This window comes from Hibiscus syriacus, unplaced genomic scaffold, assembly GCF_006381635.1.
Source record: "Hibiscus syriacus cultivar Baekdansim isolate YM2019G1 unplaced genomic scaffold, ASM638163v2 tig00110319_pilon, whole genome shotgun sequence".
NCBI lineage: Eukaryota > Viridiplantae > Streptophyta > Magnoliopsida > Malvales > Malvaceae > Hibiscus > Hibiscus syriacus.
The window spans coordinates 3541607-3559922 of NW_024062678.1; the positions used below are offsets into that span (position 1 = coordinate 3541607).

General features: G+C 35.6%; 1 pseudogene; it reads right to left on the bottom strand.

The window, feature by feature from the left end:
* Positions 1-479: 479 nt before the first annotated feature.
* Positions 480-17253, bottom strand: LOC120117425 (annotated as a pseudogene).
* Between the last annotated feature and the right edge of the window lie 1063 nt (positions 17254-18316).

Below are 18316 nucleotides of genomic sequence, written 5' to 3' on the forward strand. Positions count from 1 at the left end.
TGAAAATCGCAACGAGAGAATCGCAACGCGAAACCAAAATCGCATTGCGATTTTCATTTCGCGTTGCGATTATCTCGTTGCGATTGTCATTTCGCGTTGCGATTTTCATTTCAACCAAAAGACAAACAGTGTTGCAAATTTAGTTTCAAGAATAAACTACTACTTTTTATGTTTTATTTTTGGTATATCTTCACAGTGTAGTTTTTGGTATATCTAACTTGGTATGTTATTGTTTTTGTATAAATTTTTTTTCGGCTCAATTAACCTTGAGAATAAGTCAGCCTGGCCACTACATAGTGCATTGTTAAGCTGTCTCATCACAAATTTTGATGTTCAATCAAATCATGAATCCTGCGTAACCAAACGTCAACTCCTCATGGGCAGATGCTCTTTCTCAACCTATGTGAATAACTAAACCGCCATAAAAATAGATGAAATGGACAAGTAATGTTAGTGATAATAAATTACTCATCTAGAGAAGCAAAATAACTCTTACCAGGCAAATAATAATATTCTACACCACTGACAAATCAATTGCCAACAAGTGATAATATTTCCCATCAAAACAACAATAGATCATTTTCACTTGGATTTTTTAAATACATCAATCGTATGAGGTAACGGAAAGTGCTACCCGGAGATCATTTGAGGTTCCACATATATACATCCGATATGTTTCTATTTCCTGTTGATAATCCATGCGAGTGCCCCTGCGCGTGCTGACTGCATAGTGACAGTCATTGCCGCTGTCATGCTTCGAAAATATGATCTCCCTGCGGATCGGTTCATGGCCATCAAGAAGGTTGCCCATGCTTAAAACTTTCCTCCACGACTGACTGGCAGTTGGTGGGGTAAACATATTTGATACAACTTGTCTCTCATTCACCCTTAGTTGCAGCTTCATGTCAAACTCCTAAGCAAACAAGAGATGTTAAACCCAATAGAGTTGCAGGCAAATTCTAAGCTAAAGTTCTAATTAGAAAAAAAAAATCTAAATTATATCTCAATTCAAGTTACTTCCCGATCTCAAACATTATGGAACAGTAGATTGCAATACTGCCAAAATTGTGTTTTTTTATTTATTTTAATCATAATTCCAAACTGACATCAAATGGACTTTCCCAAGAATAGTACAATGAAACAGTCCAATGCCATGAAAAAAGAGGGCTCTGCTAGAATGATAAAAGAGAGGAGATTCATGGCATAGAACTTTACCTTCTGAACATCAACATTCGCTAAGCCCATTCCCATGGTTGGGCGGTAAAAGTCACAGTAGTCACTGAAAATAGCTTCATAGACACGTGGTGCCTGTAAGAATTTACGACGGAGAGAAGCTGCAAGTGTTAGCAACTTCTCAACATGATCAAAGACCACACAAAGCCGTGCAACATGCAAAGGATTTGAAATTTCAATGACCTCAATTCCGAAAAAGTATAAAGTTGCAAGAATAATGGAAGAATACCTTGCATAGGTCTTAGTGTAGATGCCATAGTAAGACAAAGTTGGTCATTTTAGTTGTCATCTGCTTCAAGCTTCCAAAATTTGTCTGGTTCAGAGTGTGTCAGCCGATGCTCTGAAGGCAGTACAACCATTTGCTCAAGCAGCTGAAGGGGCCGCACAGTTTCCAGGTAATGAGGATCTATAGAATTTAAGAAGCCGTGAAGAATCAAGCTTAAAGAATCAAAGAACTGTTGACAGTTATAAACAAGTACTGGTTTGAGCAAAGTTCAAGTCAAAATTGTAGTTTACGAGATAATCCAAAATCAAGAAATTAATTTTTTGTTCTGAAGTCACCTATCAAGTCAGGTGACAACACCATGCTATTTCCAGTCAAGCCTTCATTGAGATCACTAAAAAAGGCCCAACTGAATGATGCATTGTTGCAGGGCATTTTGGGGAAGTCAACCTTCAGGTTTTAGGTACCAATGAATCATGATATAAATGAATATATAGGTACAACCCAAGATATGCGGGCATCAGGTTTGGACCTCTTCCGCCAATAAATAATTAAAGAATATTAATGGAAAGGTTCCATGCCAGTTTCCCATTGCCAGAGTCAGGAATTACGAATCTAAATATGAAAAATTAGAACAAACTATGTCATTTAATATTAATAATTTGCCTTTGCTAGTGCATGCAATTCTTGAAAGTGTTGAAAGGCTGAGTTAGGTATGCTAAGGCATAAGTTCTAGGCTTAAGGTCACACGCCCATTCAGTTAAAGTCTTGACACATGACATTATCAATTTGGTCAAAGGAACTGCAGGGGATATCAGTATTACACATAGCACTCTTAGAAAAAATCAATTAGAAGAAAAAAAAACTCATTTTTCGAAGTCCAAGCTAACCTTCTCTCCTTCTCGGTTCGGATCCAGCAGTGGTTTCTGCTCATATGCTGGCAAATAGGAGCATCATTCCAATCTTTCTCCACAAAGTTCCCGTTGCCAGACATCCGCTGTGAAAGTTGTCCTTGAGGAGGCCAGTCATCCTGCACAACCTCTGTAAGAGTTTTGGATGGACCATCTGCTTCACTTCCATCATCTCCCAATCTCCAGGTGAATGCCAGCGGATAAAATCTTCGAAAACAGAATCCGGGTTTGCAGCTTTAAAGGCTGACATGTCTATTCACATTTAAAGAAATCATTAAAGATGCATAATGAAGCATAGATCAGAAGAGAACATATTCTTCAAGCATCAACTTATGAGAGAAAAAGTTGAAACGAAAATGAAGAGACCATTTAACATCCGACATCATACAAGACCGGACCTTATTTTCTCTATCCTATGTGCACTAGTAGATCAACAATTTACCTAATTTGGGAGGCAATTTATAATCACCCCCTTAATCAGTCTCCAAAGGGAATGTCTACCTGCAGAGTGTGACTCCTCTATGGAGGTAGCTAGAATTCAACATCCTCTTCCTGATGAAAAGTTGAAACATGCAATTCTATTGATGCATAATGCAACAAAGATTAAATATAGTAATGAACATATTAATTGTTGTGCAGCAAGGGAGTTCTTTGGATGAAGTCAGAATGGAAGAAATGAGAAATTGATTGGATCCAAAATTTTCAGTTTTAAATACCTAAAATGGATCACATCCAATGAATTTACAATCTGCTGAAGTAGGATTAAAAATCGACACGGCAAACATATATCTGTAGAAATACGTGTAAACAAAGTGTGAATAGAGTAATTTCCCTAAACTAGAGTAGATTGCAGAAAATAGGGGATTATATTCCCAAAGAGGATGCTGACATTCAAGGATTTGACTGCTGATTTTGTATACTTTCCTAGATTAAGCTTTATTCGTAACCTATAAATAGGCATCCTCTTATCAAACAATCAAGAAAATACAGAGAAATGATCTTCTTCTCTGCACATACCACTTTTTTACATGGTATCAGCTTAGCTTTTCTTTTTCAATCCGCATTTTTTTTTCTTTCGCAGCCCTTATTGTCCCTCTTTTCTCAAGATGACCACCACCGATTCTGTGATGCTGCCTGCTCCTATTGACACCGAAGGATTTGCACTAGTTACTCATGCTTCCTCGACAACAAAGCAGCGAAGAGGCAAACCTTGGTATGATTGTTGAAAAAAAAGTGGGTCACATTTAGGACCAATGCTAGAAATTACATGGAAAGCCAGCCGATTGGAAGCCTCCTCAATCCAAAGGGAAGAGGGAATTAAAATTACAACTAGTAACAACTGCAGGGTCAAGTAGTTTCACCAAACAACAACTGGAAGATCTTCACAAAATGTTTGGCCACATGAAAGCCCCTGGTGTCTCCAGTGACTTCAATCCTCTCCGGTCCACTTATGAAGGTAGATTTTCATTTGTAGGTATGGTAGAAAATCAACATCTACCAGCATGGATAATTGGTTCTGGGGCTTCTGATACATGGCTGGTAATAAAAGTCTATTTCAAAAGCTTCATCCTACATCTTTTCATAATTCTACAAGAACAGCAGATGGCTCACTTTCTCCAATTGAAGGCGGTGGTTCAATTCATATTAATGAGGATATTGTTTTAGATTATGTTCTCTATGTCCCAATCTAGCATGCAATCTTTTTTCTGTTAGAAAATTGTCTCAGGACCTTAAATGCGTCACTAAGTTTGGTTCTAAATCTTGCGAATTGCAGGTAATGGACTCGGGGAAGGTGGTTGAAAATGCTAGGCTGTATGGTGGACTCTATGTGCTTCATTGTCAGCAAATCAATTCCATCAAGTCTTCAACATTAGTTCCACCTTATACCTCTCATACATCTAGTGTTGTCATGCTTTGGCACCTTCGATTAGTCCATCTTAATTTATTACCTTTAAAATTTTGTTCCCCAGCTTATTTGTTAACAAAAAGCCAAAACAGTTTCATTGTGGAAGTTGTCAGCTTGCCAAACATACAAAGAGTTCCTATTCACCTGCTTCTTATGTAAGTAGTGTTTTAGTTAAACTCTTAATCCTAATTTATCTCTAAAACTATCTCCTAATTTGTAGAAAATGACTTGATTTTATCTAGGTCTCTAATTCGTGTATATAAAATTCCATGTACCCTCTTGTGTAAGATGCAATTTTCCTTTGAATAAAAGTATTTCAATTCTTTCACTACCGGAAAAATCTGGTTATTTACATGGTATCAGTCGCCGGCGTCGATCCCAGCCTTGCTGCCTCCGCCGCCATAGAATTTGGATGGTAGAATCGAAAGGTACAAAGCAAGGCTTGTGGCTAAAGGGAGTACACAAACCGATGGAATTGATTACAATGAAACATTTGCTATGGTTGTTAAACTCAACACAGTGAGGGTACTCCTAAGTCTTGTTGTTAATGAGTAATGGGGTCTTCACCAATTAGATATCAAAAATGCCTTCCTAAACGATAACTTAAAAGAAGTCTAAATGAAGATTCCCCCAAGTATGAAGGGACAGATGAAAAAAGAGATGGTGTGCAAACTAAAGAAGTCCCTTTATGGACTAAAAACAGTATCCAAGGACCTGGTTTGAGAGGTAAGAGGTTTACCACAACTGTTCTAAAGAATGGGTTCAAGCAGTGTCAAACAGATCATACATTATGTATTAAGGTAACAGCAAACCACAAACGAATTATCTTAATTGTGTATGTAGATGATATTATTATAACTGGAGATGATGTTTATGAAATTGAAGAGTTAAAAAGACTGCTAAGCACGAAATTTGAAACTAAAGACTTGGGAAACCTAAGTTATTTCTTAGGAATGGAAGTGTCAAGGTCTAACGAATGACTTCTTATCAATCAAAGGAAATATATGTTAGATTTACTATCTGAGACTAGAATGTTGGGATGCAAACCAGCTAAAACACCAATGGAGGCAAATTTGCAATTTGAGAAAGAACCGAGAGCTCAAATGAACAAAGAACAATATCAAAGGCTACTTGGTAAATTATACTCGTCTCTTACAAGACTTGATATAGCCTTTCATGTTGGCATAATTAGTCAACATATGACAAACCCAAGAGAGGAACACCTCGAGGCAGCCAATCAAATACTAAGGTACTCAAAGTGCACACTTGGTCATGGTTTAATTTTTAGAAAAACTGAAAATCGAAAAATTCAGGTTTTCTCCAATGCAAGTTGGGCAGGAGAATTGACTAACAAAAGGTCCACTAGTGGCTATCGTTCATTTGTGTGGGGTAATCTTGTAACTTGGAAAAGCAAAAAGCAAACTGTTTGAGGCAGAATATAGAGCCCTAGCTCTCAGAATTTGTGAAGGAATCTAGCTCCAAAGGCTACTAAAGGAGTTGCAACTAAACAAAGAAGGAAAATTTGAGATTCTAAGTGACAATCAACCTGCCATAAGGATTGTCAAGAATCCTGTACACTATGATAGGATCAAACATGTTGAAATTGACAGACACTTCATCTCAGAAAAGATAAATCGAGTGGCAAAACTGTCCTTTATCCCTTCGAAAGGACAGCTTGCTGACGTGTTCACCAAGACACTACCAAAGGTTACCTTTGATGCAATCACATCCAAGCTGGAACTATACAATGTATACATGCCAGCTTTAGGGGGAGTGTAGAATATTTACGTGTAAATAGTGTGAATAAAGTAATTTCTCTAAATTAGAATAGATTGCAGAAAATAAGAGATTATATTCCCAAAGATAGAGATGCTGACATTTAGGGATTTGACTGCTGATTTTGTTTAACTTCCTAGATTAAGCTTTATTGTAACCTATAAATAGGTAGTCCTTTTATCAATAAAGGATCAAGAAAATACAGAGAAATAATCTTCTTATTTGCACATACCACTTTCTACAATATCAACAAACAAACAATCAAAGATTTCTAAATACAGACGAATTATTCTTTGTTCCAACTAGTCAACAGTTTCTTAGCACCATAACTAATCCAACAGAACCAAATGTGTATGATGAAAAACTTTACTCATGTTTACTTTTAGCTCCCCTATTCACATCGAGGCATGGTTCCATACAAAATGAATTTACAGTCTCTTGAATTACATACGACAAAATACATAACAAATCTACTCTGTAGAGGAGGAGCATGTAATATAGCTATTACCTGAAGATAAAGTTTCTCTCTCCAACTGCGCAGAAAAGTTCTGTAATTGAACAGCAAACATCTTGCTGAGCGCTACTAAATAATTAAAGCGGTTCAAGGCAACACTAATTTAAAAAATCCAATAACTTTTTTTTATCATCATGATAGATGAAACATACAGAAGACATAAGTTATGAAGGTTAATATATTCCCAACTATGATCAGCAAATTAGATAAAATTCCTGATTCAAATAGAGCCATAAATTAACGATCAAACACCCATTAACCAAATAATGAAGGGATTAAATATCATGAATTACAAAAAAATGAAGTTGTGCAAGAGAACGCCAACGTATGACTCCCAGGAAGAAGCTGACAGTACCGGTTTTGAGTACTGACTTGTTAAATAGAAACATATCATTAAAATGCATAATGCAGATTGAATCTTGCTTCGGCTTGGGAGAACTAATATGTCAAGAAAAGGTAGAGGGCATGCAGAACATAAATTTTCCATGCTAAAACAACTTATATGCCCAATCTGGCTCTTTGTCAAGCAAAAAACCAATATCTCCTTCCAGTTAATTGAAGTAAATGTTTAGTGGTCATTAGACTCATTACAGAACTGTGTCTAAAATGTTCTAAAACTGACTAAATCCTTAGAAAATCAATGTTCAGGAGTCATAAAGAGGACAGCTACCTTGACTAATTCCATGTTTAGAACATATGACTCGAAGGTGATATGTTTAAAATTAATGGCTGGTTTGATGCATATAATATTATATATATATATATTACACACACAAATTCATAAATAATTTATTCTAAAAAAGGCTTGGGCTTACAAATGAATCACCAAAGGCCTCAACAGCACGGAGTCGTTCTTCATGCATGTCTTCTGTCATAAGTGGTGCATTCTATAATGATTCAAAGAAAAAGACAACTGCTACGTAAAACATACTTGTAGGAGATTATTTAGAAAAAAGTAAACAATGAATAAATCAGAGATATAAGAGAAACCTGTGTAAATGGAGCATGCAAACTCTGGCACGAATTCAGAAGCTTCATAGACCCTACAGGACCAGCTGAGCCTCTCCTTTTAGAATCTGAAGTGCTTTTATCAGCAGAGGACACATCTTGAGAATTTTTACTAAACTCTGATATAGCTGTTTTTGGTCCATTAAAACCTTCTAGAATCAAGGGACTGCAAAAACAAAAAGGATCTCATATTTTTATTATAACTCTAACCCAAATTAAAGGATGCAGTAACCTATCGCACAGTGCATTACAAGAGCTGAACTTACTAATGAATTAATAAATGCATTATCTCATCTCTATTTCACGAATCTTTAATAGTAACTTACTAATTACTGTAATATAGAAAAGTATTACAGGATACATCTAAATGAACCTTCCAACTCAGCAATTGTTGCCATGCAATGAACCCAGGTTACCTATCTGCTGGAGTAACCATAACTAACAATAAGCCTAGCATCTCATACATCATTTATTAAAATGGACCATCTAATCAGATAACAAGATGCATAGATTTTTCATTCACGCATGATTCTGACTAGCCCCATTCATTCTGTCTATCATGGGTGTCAATACAATTAACGCACTACTTCATGCACTAGAAGCAGTTTTCCTATTCCATCTACTAAACTTCTTCTCTTATGATTTATAAGAAATAGGCATCACAATTTACTAGCTGTAAGGGAAAAGAATGAATGTACTTTAATCAGAGTCATCATAAAAATAAACTAAAATGGATCTACTAGTCTCTTAAGTAATATAGTCAAAGCAATGCAGAAAACTAAAAGGATTTGTCAAATCCACTAAAGATGGCAAATTTTTAATGAAGAAACCAACGAACTCTCACTTGCTTAGTTCACCTGTCACGTTTCCCATCAAAGCCTCGACTTTGAGCATGAAAATTAGTAGACTCGTCTCCAACTTGAATGTCTTCCTGCAGTTTCCATCAAATGAATACTTCAAGCCAAAGACACTATGATGAACCAAGTTACAAGTGCAATAAATGTCACAAGAAAGAGATGGGTGAAAAGCACAAGAAGAAGAGCTATGCCCTTTTTTCTTGACTTCCACCTTGCCTTAGTCAAAATCAAATGCATTAAGACTAGAAGATTTGAAGGAACAAGGCAAGACTAAATGTGCTCAAAACCTCCTTATGGGCAAACGCATCATCATTGCTCCCAAGACAGTCTTGAAATTCTTCATTGAGTTCACGCTTCTTCTCGATGCATATTGCAAGCTGATCAGCAAAGGGCAAAGTGAAATAATTTAATGGCCACCATATTCCTTTAAGGAAAAGGAAAAGGCGATTCTTAAAAATCAAATAATTACGTAAACAAGATAAGATGCTTCATAAACAAGTATATACTAGAAGAAGAAAACAAAATGAACATACAAGCTCTTAACCACAAAATGCAATCAAGGTCATTTTCTATAGGCCTAAGTTTAGCCTGCACTAGGAGATACGTAAATCACATTATAGTATGAGCCATTCAATCTATTTGACGGCTCTTAGAATTTAGAGAACCATTTTACTGCAAACCCATGTTTAAACCAAAGGAATTTGAACTAGAAAGCTTGCAAATAAGTTGAGCAGCAAAGGTGATTATGAAATTAGCTAATGGTCTCGTGAAATAAGTGCATGACAAACACAGATATTGTCATAATCTACGGATATAAATTGGAGAGGGGAAGAATAAAAGAGGAAATGAAAGAGAAATATGATTATTGAATTTAGGAGATTACAGTAGTTTAAATAAACTAAGTTGCTGACTTCTAATAGGACTTTTCTGTAGATAAAATTCTATCTAGAGATAGAGATTACAAAGGAAGGGTACAAGATAGCGAAGCTTGAGAAAACTCTATCTTACAATTAGTATATAAAGAATGCAGGATAAAGGAGCTAAAATAGGACAAAGAGAATAGTCGATAAGCATTATCCAGCCAGAAAAAAGAAGTCAATAATAAAACCTTGACACACATATAGGAAGGTCAGTTCCTTTGAAATCCCTAAATATCAACCAATTTTAAATGAATTCCATTAAAACATAATCACAAATTGTCCAACAATAACCATTAGATTTTATTACCATTTGTAGTTTCTGGTTGATCAAACAAGTTGCTAGGTCAACTGAACCATTGGCTGGCATTTTAGGCAATGGTTGTGACTCTTCCCAATACCAACGAATTTCTCGAACAAACTCTGTCCACAACACAGCAATGGCTAAACATACAAGAACAATAACCAACATTTAGTCAAGAAAAATATTACAAAGTCAAATACAAACATTTTACTCTATTGGAAATTTATCATGCACGATCTCATACATACCACGTATGTTACAATTGCCGAACCATAATGAGTGTAAACAGAACTGTGCAAAAAGAGACTGAACAGGTGCGCCTTTAATTACTCGAGAACTCTTATGTTCGCCTTTAGCAAAATCATGAATTTGGGGACCTGTTATGTAAATTAGAAAGAAACAAGTAACTTTTAAACAATAATTCATGTGACACGAAAAAAATTGTTGTAAAAATTAAGATATTTCAAAAGAATCAAATCCTACATTCCTTAGAGAAATCACGAGAACTTGTTTATAAGCTATTATATATGATTGAGCTTGTAAAAGCCAAGTAAAGTGTTAGAAACGCATGCACAAGAATTGAATCCGACTTATGTGTGCTGTTTTTGTTTTACTAAATTTTGAGATATTTATTTATTTTATAGGAATTGAAGGCCTCGTTAAAAACCTCCTTCTTGATTAAAGGAGCTTGTAGAAAAGCTCCTTAATCAGCGGAAGGAGCAAAAGAGTGCCTTAAGATTTCATTAACCATAAGAAACATAAGATACAACCAGAATCGCCTCCCCCAACATAAACAAACAACCCAAAACAGCCAGAAGAACCCTATACAACAACACTAACACAGCGAAAACCATCTAAGCTATAACAACAGTCACAAAATGACTGACCAGACTTAACACCTGAACTAAGCCCGAAAACCAACACAAAAACAAAACAACTAAAGCAGAAGCCGAATATCACAGCTGACTCAAACCATAAAATCCAAAATCAAAAACAAAAAGCCCTGAACTTCCACACGAAGAGTACAAGAATCTTCTTCCGCCTTACTGCCTCTTCCGCCTAACTGCCTCTTCTCGCTCGACCTGTCGACATAGACCATCCGAACCTCCAACTTTAGAGCCTTCAAGATCAGAAAAAACTCCCTCTCGATGCACCTTCCTCTGAGACTTCTTGCTTTGACTTTAACGTGGCTTCCTTTGGTGGGCTGAGAATTTTTCTTGAAAAATTCAGAGAGAACTAAATATAGCATTTCTCTCCTCCAAAGCTCTTTGTTTCTGACGCCCATCCACTTTCTCGGATTTCGATAGCCCCTTCCCCTGACCAGCAAGCACTTCCTCGTTTACCACCAATACCTTTAATCCAACAGAAGGTATGGTCGAGGACGGCACAACTGGTAGTTGCATGTTATCTTTAATAACATCCTTAGACCCAACGTGCGCCCTATTAACACTCTCCAAGGCATGCAAAGTGCCACCAGTTTGACAGGCATGATCCTGCACAACTATCCCACTAACCGAACTAACATTCGGGATCTCCAATAACCTATTACTATTTAATATAACCTTGGTCTGCCGTGAACCAACATTTCTAATTGGAGCCAAACGCCTACCACTAACATCAAGAAACATGTGATGCACATCTTTCAAATTTGCACTATCAACTCTAGCATCACACACTTCCAAACCTGAGCCCACGTGTAACCCACTAGCTTCCTCCAAAATATTAAAATCTGCACTCCTCTGGCCAACTGAACCGAGCATAGATGCCCCATTACAATTTGTCGGGTTATCACAAAACGGCAACTTATACCCATGCACATTAGACCCCACTTGCGCCCCCCAAGCTACCTCCAAAGAATTCAAAGTGCCGCTCATCTGGCAATCAGACCCTTGTGCAGCTGTCCCGTAACGGACTGTCGGGGACACAACTTCCACAGCCATTACCTCATAGGAACAAGGACCCTTTCCTACCTCCTCGGCACCTGAACCACACGTTCCACCACCAGTATGCGTGCCTTCAAAACACGCTCGAGTTTCTAGTTGAGCTTCCTTAATATTACTGGAATCAAGATTAACTCGAGAAAACGTTCCAGCATCTACCACCAACTCGGAAGGCTTAAACGACGAGACACCAAAAAGCTCCCCCTCCGTGGGCAACAGAGAGGCAACTGACGTTTCCAACACGGACGAATCAACCCAGACGGAATCTGGGCTAAAGCAAAGTTCAAACTCAGAAACAAATACTGTAAAAGACCGTTCCCCGACTTTCAAAACACAGGATTCTTCCAATCGATCTTTGCGGTTCGTAATGATATGAAAACAGGCCCTATCAAACGAGCCAGGATTAACGATTCCTACGTCAATGGAGATAAGAGCTCCCCATTTTTCTGCAATGTTTCTGAAAGTTGAATGGCACCACACAAACGGAGGGATCCCTCTACAAGACAATCATGCCCGTCGGCTGCTACACTGAAAGTTTTCCGACCACAAATCCACTTTGTCAAAGCATTTATTCAACGCTCCAATCTGATTTTTTAGAATATAGTCCCTACTCTCTTCATCTTCAAATAAGGTTAAAATAGCTAAACCACTTAACCTCATAATTTTCGGGCCTAATATGCCTTCCTTGTACAAAATAGCAGCTAGCTCTTTCATTTTTATAAATTTTCTGCACCAACCAACCAAACAATCTCTAAGAGTAATTAACTTATCCTCGTCAACTACACCAATAATGGGCGCCTCTTTGACATCCGCCTCACTACTCTTGACCACAGCTGGATTTGAACCAAAAAACCTTTTCCTCCAGAAAACATCACGAGGTTGAAATCTCGCCATGAAAACTCTAACCTTTTTATCTTGAATCCAAGATCTATCGGCACAGATGATAGCCCTCCTCGCGTCCTCCACTCTAGAAAATCGGACAAAACCGAACCTGCTACCTCCCTTGCTTCTTTTGCTAGGGATGAAAGAATCGACCACCTCACCATATTTATTGAACAATAACCTAAGACCTTGATAATGAAGACAATCTGGAATATTGAAAATAATAACTGTAACGCAATTCTTCCCACCAGATCTTCTCAACTGACTCGCCGTTAAAAGGATTCGAAGGGGATAAAGAAAGAAATTTTTGAAAAACGCCTAAATTTTTAGAGAGAAGGTGGAGCTTCTCTCACTACCTCCCGATACTTCCGAGTCATAAGTACAATTTTGAGATATTCATAAATGGCTTAATTGATAACTTTTAAATTTAGCCAAGTGAAATATCTTCACTGCTAGAAGCTATTTTTAGCTTATTTCAGATTTTTCAAAAATCTATTAGACTATTATTAGTAAAGTGAAAAAAATAACTTAAAGTCTTTTTGTTTCACTGAAAAGAGATTCTGAAAATTTATTTCTAAAATGTGTCACATTTTATAAAAAACTTAATATCGTTGTTCTTAAAATATTACAAAAATTTAATTAGTATTATTTATGATAAAAAAATATTATTATCATATTTATATCGATGTAAGTTAGTTATTTTTCCTCAAGCTTTCTTGTTTGAGATGTCAAATACTTGAAAGAAAAATTATTAACTTTATTTACACCTGTGTGAGACTTTTTTCCCTCTAACTTATTTATAGCTGTGTGAGATAGTCCTTTTTCCCTTTAACTTATTTACACTGGTGTAAGTTGGAAAAATAGTGAAGTAGGGAAAATGACTTACCGAAAAGAAGAAGAAAAAAAGCACAGTAAATCATTTTACAGAGATTAGCGTGATTTTTTTCTGTTGACTTGTAATTGATTTTACATTGACCAATCCATTTTACTTGAACCAAATACCAGAAAACAAAGAAAACTTTTCCTAAAATGTCTCCATGAAACAAACACACCCTTATCTTATTTTCTCAACCACCTATGCTATTTTTTGGTCAGTAACAAGGCTATAAATAACTCTTTTCATTCTCATTCTAAACACACCAAAATTGAGAATCCCACCTCTCCCACTTATTCTCTCCACCACTCTTGAGTTGTTTAGAACTATTGTTCATTCATGAACTTTGTTTTTATAACGGAAAAGCTTGTTGAATCTTGAAGGATACACTATACAGTGAAATATCCTTAAGGATAATGTCTTGTACACGCCTCAAACTATTTATATCATATCCAGATTCGTTGATTTGGTGCAATATTTCTGAAAAAAAAATAACTTGAGAACTCTTCTATATTTGCCTAAAGCAAAATCAGGAAATCAAAGACCTTTTATCTAAAGGTAGAAAGAAACAAATGAATACTAAACAAGCTGTCCTCCCTTCAGAAGGCATATGTCAAGAAAGAAAATTAATAATCATACCAAGATGTAAAGTTAGATAAAAGACCTGAAACTCAAAGAAAAATCTCTTCAATAAGAAACTACTTAAACATACCAGCCAAACCAATCATGTGCAAAGACGGCCTTTTTTCTTTTTAACCAAAAAGGGCATTCGTTTATTTCTAGCAAAAGATACTGAGAGATGGAGGAGGTAACTAAAGTCATAGCAGTAAACATCAAAGACTTTTATATAAGCACGTAGAGAGAGAGAGAGAGAGCACACAACATATTTTTGGAAGTATAACACATCAAAATGCTTAGAATGGAAAAGCATACCCTCAATCAAAAGATCTTTAAGCACACGGTCAAGGACTGTAGGTGGTGGTATAAACATAGAGTGCTTTAAATGATCTGAACCAGGATTTTCACCTGCTAATAAATAAATGCATGAGTTCCGCGGGGGGATAAAAGAAGAAGAAGTTCCATGATACAAAAACAAATTTCCAGGAAACTTTCAATACATGAGCAGCATAATATATATATGTGCCAATATGGGGATAAAAAGCTAATACCTGACACGAAATCCTCCATAAACTGAACTTCAAATGACATATCCAATGCACTAACCAAACGCTGCAACTGGGAGGCAAATCCAATTCGATCTCCTTTTGAACTATCACTTCATACAAAAATCAATATATTCAGATATATCATAGGGAAGATATAAAGAAATTAACAAATCAAAAAGACCATAGGGGAAAAAAGATGATGAATTTGCATAAGGATTGATCTTAATTTCAGGATAAACTAGAATCCATGCACAAACTGCTTACAGATTTGGAGACAGATTTGGAGTTAGAGTCCATTTCTCGGCTTCATGAGGAGAAGAATTTTCCATTTCAGCCATTTCCAAAGAGCTTTCAACCACCTTCTCTGACCAAATGGTCACCAAATCAAATCCTACATGCATAGTATCTATTAAACCAGTGCCTGTCGGCTATGCATAAAGAAAAAGGCAGTCCCTCAGAACTTGATAAAGAAAAATGAGCATCACAAAAATAAGCTTACCCTTTACTGGATCTTCTGCAGAATACCATTCACTCCAAGGGCAATCATCATCCCAGTGCTTCCTACTGCGATTACCACTGCCTGGCATTGTTTCAGATTCTGCATTTTCAGCATCCGCTTCTTGGATACCATCATCTCCGTCGTCATTGGGAAGGGTGCGATAGGTGAGTTTCATTATAAGATGTACTTTGAAGAGATGCACTGGATGGTCCAATGTGGAGTGAGTCTTCAAAAACAAATAACCAATTAGTGTTACCACATAAAGATAAGAGCATAACATCGTTGTGGATGCATAACATTAAAAACTGATTTAAAAACTCTTGCACAGACAAGGGGAAAAAGATAACTAAACTCCAGCTTTACCGATGCTAGTTAGAAAACCTAATGATATCTCACTTCCATAGTAATGATATTTGACCCATGTTAAACATTAAAAAGAAAAAAAACACGATAGTTTGTCGGCTGGAATAACGTTGGGCTTTTAATAGATAGCAAGGAGACTTACAAACTTAGAAACAAACAACTCATACAATCCTTCCAGATGCATGAACTTGATGGGCACCTGGCTACCAATACGATCTGCCTCAAACCTTCTAGTAAAAACAGTTCCCATGTTTTGGATTCCAATAAACGCTTTTCTTGAAGGTTCATGGACTGGCACAAATGCAGGCCAGAAACTGCAACACCAAAATATAAGTTTCAGATTCTAAGTTATTAGAAATTATTTCATGCAGCAGAAATAGCTAGGTTACAAATATTGACTAATAAGACCACATAATTATAACATGCAAAAACTATTCTCTTTAAAATATTTATGGGGAAAAGGTAGTGAAGAATCTATTAACAATTACTAACATCACATGTTGCACTGTTGAAAAGCAGATCAAAGAAAATTATATGCATAGTACTTCAGAAAAATTCAATGGTAGTATATTTCTGTCAGAAACCCACCTTGAACAATTTGACAGAGCAATTGCAACTGCACTTAAAAGCTTGCTAGCCTCTGGCGCATCAAGTATCACACCACTGGCACTTTGAGGTGAAATCACCTGTTTATTGCATGCATTAGGTGCAAAGGAAATGAAAGCATCATATCATTCTACAAACAGCAGTTGAATATTATCAAAAAGACTATTGAAAGGAAAAGGAAGGGACAGCACGAGATGCTAAGCAGACCAAGAATTCTTTTACTCCAAAGCAAAGCTGCAAATCATGCAAAGTGCAATCCCAGTCAGCAAGGTTGCCTGTGCCAATAAAAAACATAAGTCAAGAAACATAAGTTCAAACCATGAGAGCTAAATGATTAGAGCATAAAAGTCATTTTCCCCTCCCAAAAGTACCTTTATTGTTGATTTCAAAATAGTACTCCATGGAATAGATTTTTGCACCATCTTTCAACTCAGATTTAACCTTATATATTTTATTAGAAGAATCCAAACGAGCTACTCCCTTTTCCTGCAAAGGACAGTAAATTTGCTTTCATTACTAGTGATCGTGGACTAGGAGGTAGAATCTTAACTTGCATTCCTTTTCTGATATATAAAAACTATATAGAATAAATTAAAACATTTTGAATAACAGGAGTTAACTAAAACCAGAGCAAGCTTACTAGTAAATTATTTGGACCATCAGCAAACCACTGTCGGCAAGTAGCCTCTATTTCAGATATGAACCTAAAAAATGGATAAAATCGGTTATGCCATATCTAAAAAGTGAAAGAAACAGGAAGATTAATAAATGTGTAAAATATAGAATTGAAATTGTTAAGTTATTAAACACCTTTCCCATGAAGAAGCCAGTGTGAAATCATCGAAGTGTTGAACCTGCAGCAAGATCTAGTAAGCTTCTTTTTTCCAACAAAAATAAAATCAAAAGAAATTCAAATTGCTTTCGAATTTAGCTAATGTAAACTTGGAAATCTAAAACAAAAAAACAAAAGTTAAGATGTGAATGGCAAACTTCATCCTCCTTCTCTTCATCTTCATCAGTTAAATTGGCTTTGCTTGAAGATGCCATGAAAGAATCACGAATTTTCGAGCTGGTAACTCCGCTTCAGATTTTGCTTCCAAAATCAATCGTTCAGGATAAAAAGAAGTTTAATCGAAGTTTCAATCAAAAGAAAGCTTAGAAATCTCAATTTGTAAGATTTAAAATAAAAGGCGAGGGTGAAGAGGAAAGATCTTTTCTTATGGAAAAAGCAATTAACCATCGAATATCGAGATGCTAAAGTTTTGCTAAATTATCTTCCCCTGAAATATTGGTAATGACAAAAGCTTCCTGTTGTTAGCTAAAATTATAAATTTGTCTCACACCATTGCCATATTCTAAGGATTGCCCTTGTTGAAGGGCTCGAATTGAATAAAAAAATTTGAGTTATTCAAATTAACGAGTGTATAAATTGAATTTGATTTGAAATTTTTTAAGTTGAATCGAGTGAAATTTTTGAGTTTATATTTAAATTTAATTATAAATATTTATAATATTATGATATTATTTTATTTTAATTTAAATTATGTTTATAACTATATACAATACATCTATATTTTTTCATAATTTTTTATATGTAATATATATATATATCTTATAAGAGTCATGAGAATCGACTCAAACTTGAAAATTAATCTAGTAATTATTAAAAAAATTGAGTTATTTGAGTTAATATTCGAGTTATTCGAATTATATTTTACAACTCAATTTGAACTTAAAACTTTTTTTAGTCGAGTTAAGTTTATGAAATTACAAATCGAAGTCAATTCAAGTCGGTTTTTCTAAGTGGAGTTGAGTCGCAAAAATCAATTTTTAAGTCGAGTCGAATTTTGCTTACCCCTACCTATTTTTAAAAATAATCTCTATTGGGTTAAAAATGCAAATGAATGGTTAACTAAGGGTCTGTTTGTTTCCCGTAATTGGAAATACGGAATTGGTTTTCCCCGAATTCTCGTGTTTGTTTCACGTAATTCGTTTTCCGGAAAATGTTTTCCCGTGTTTGTTTCACGTAATTCGTTTTCCGGAAAACGTTTTCCCGTGTTTGTTTCACGTAATTCGTTTTCCGGAATGTAATTCATTTTCCTAGTAACAGAATTTCCTTTGTGTTTTCTGTAAAATGACTTACGGATTCATTTTCCGTAAGTCATTTTTCGAACTTTTCACTTCAAAGCAAAAATACTCAAAATAATTTTATTTTATGAATTTAATATTAATAAAATATTTTAATATCATTTTCGTCAAAATATTAATTATTAAAATATTTAAAATATATTATTAATATTTATAATAATATAATATATTTTTAATATTATATAAAAT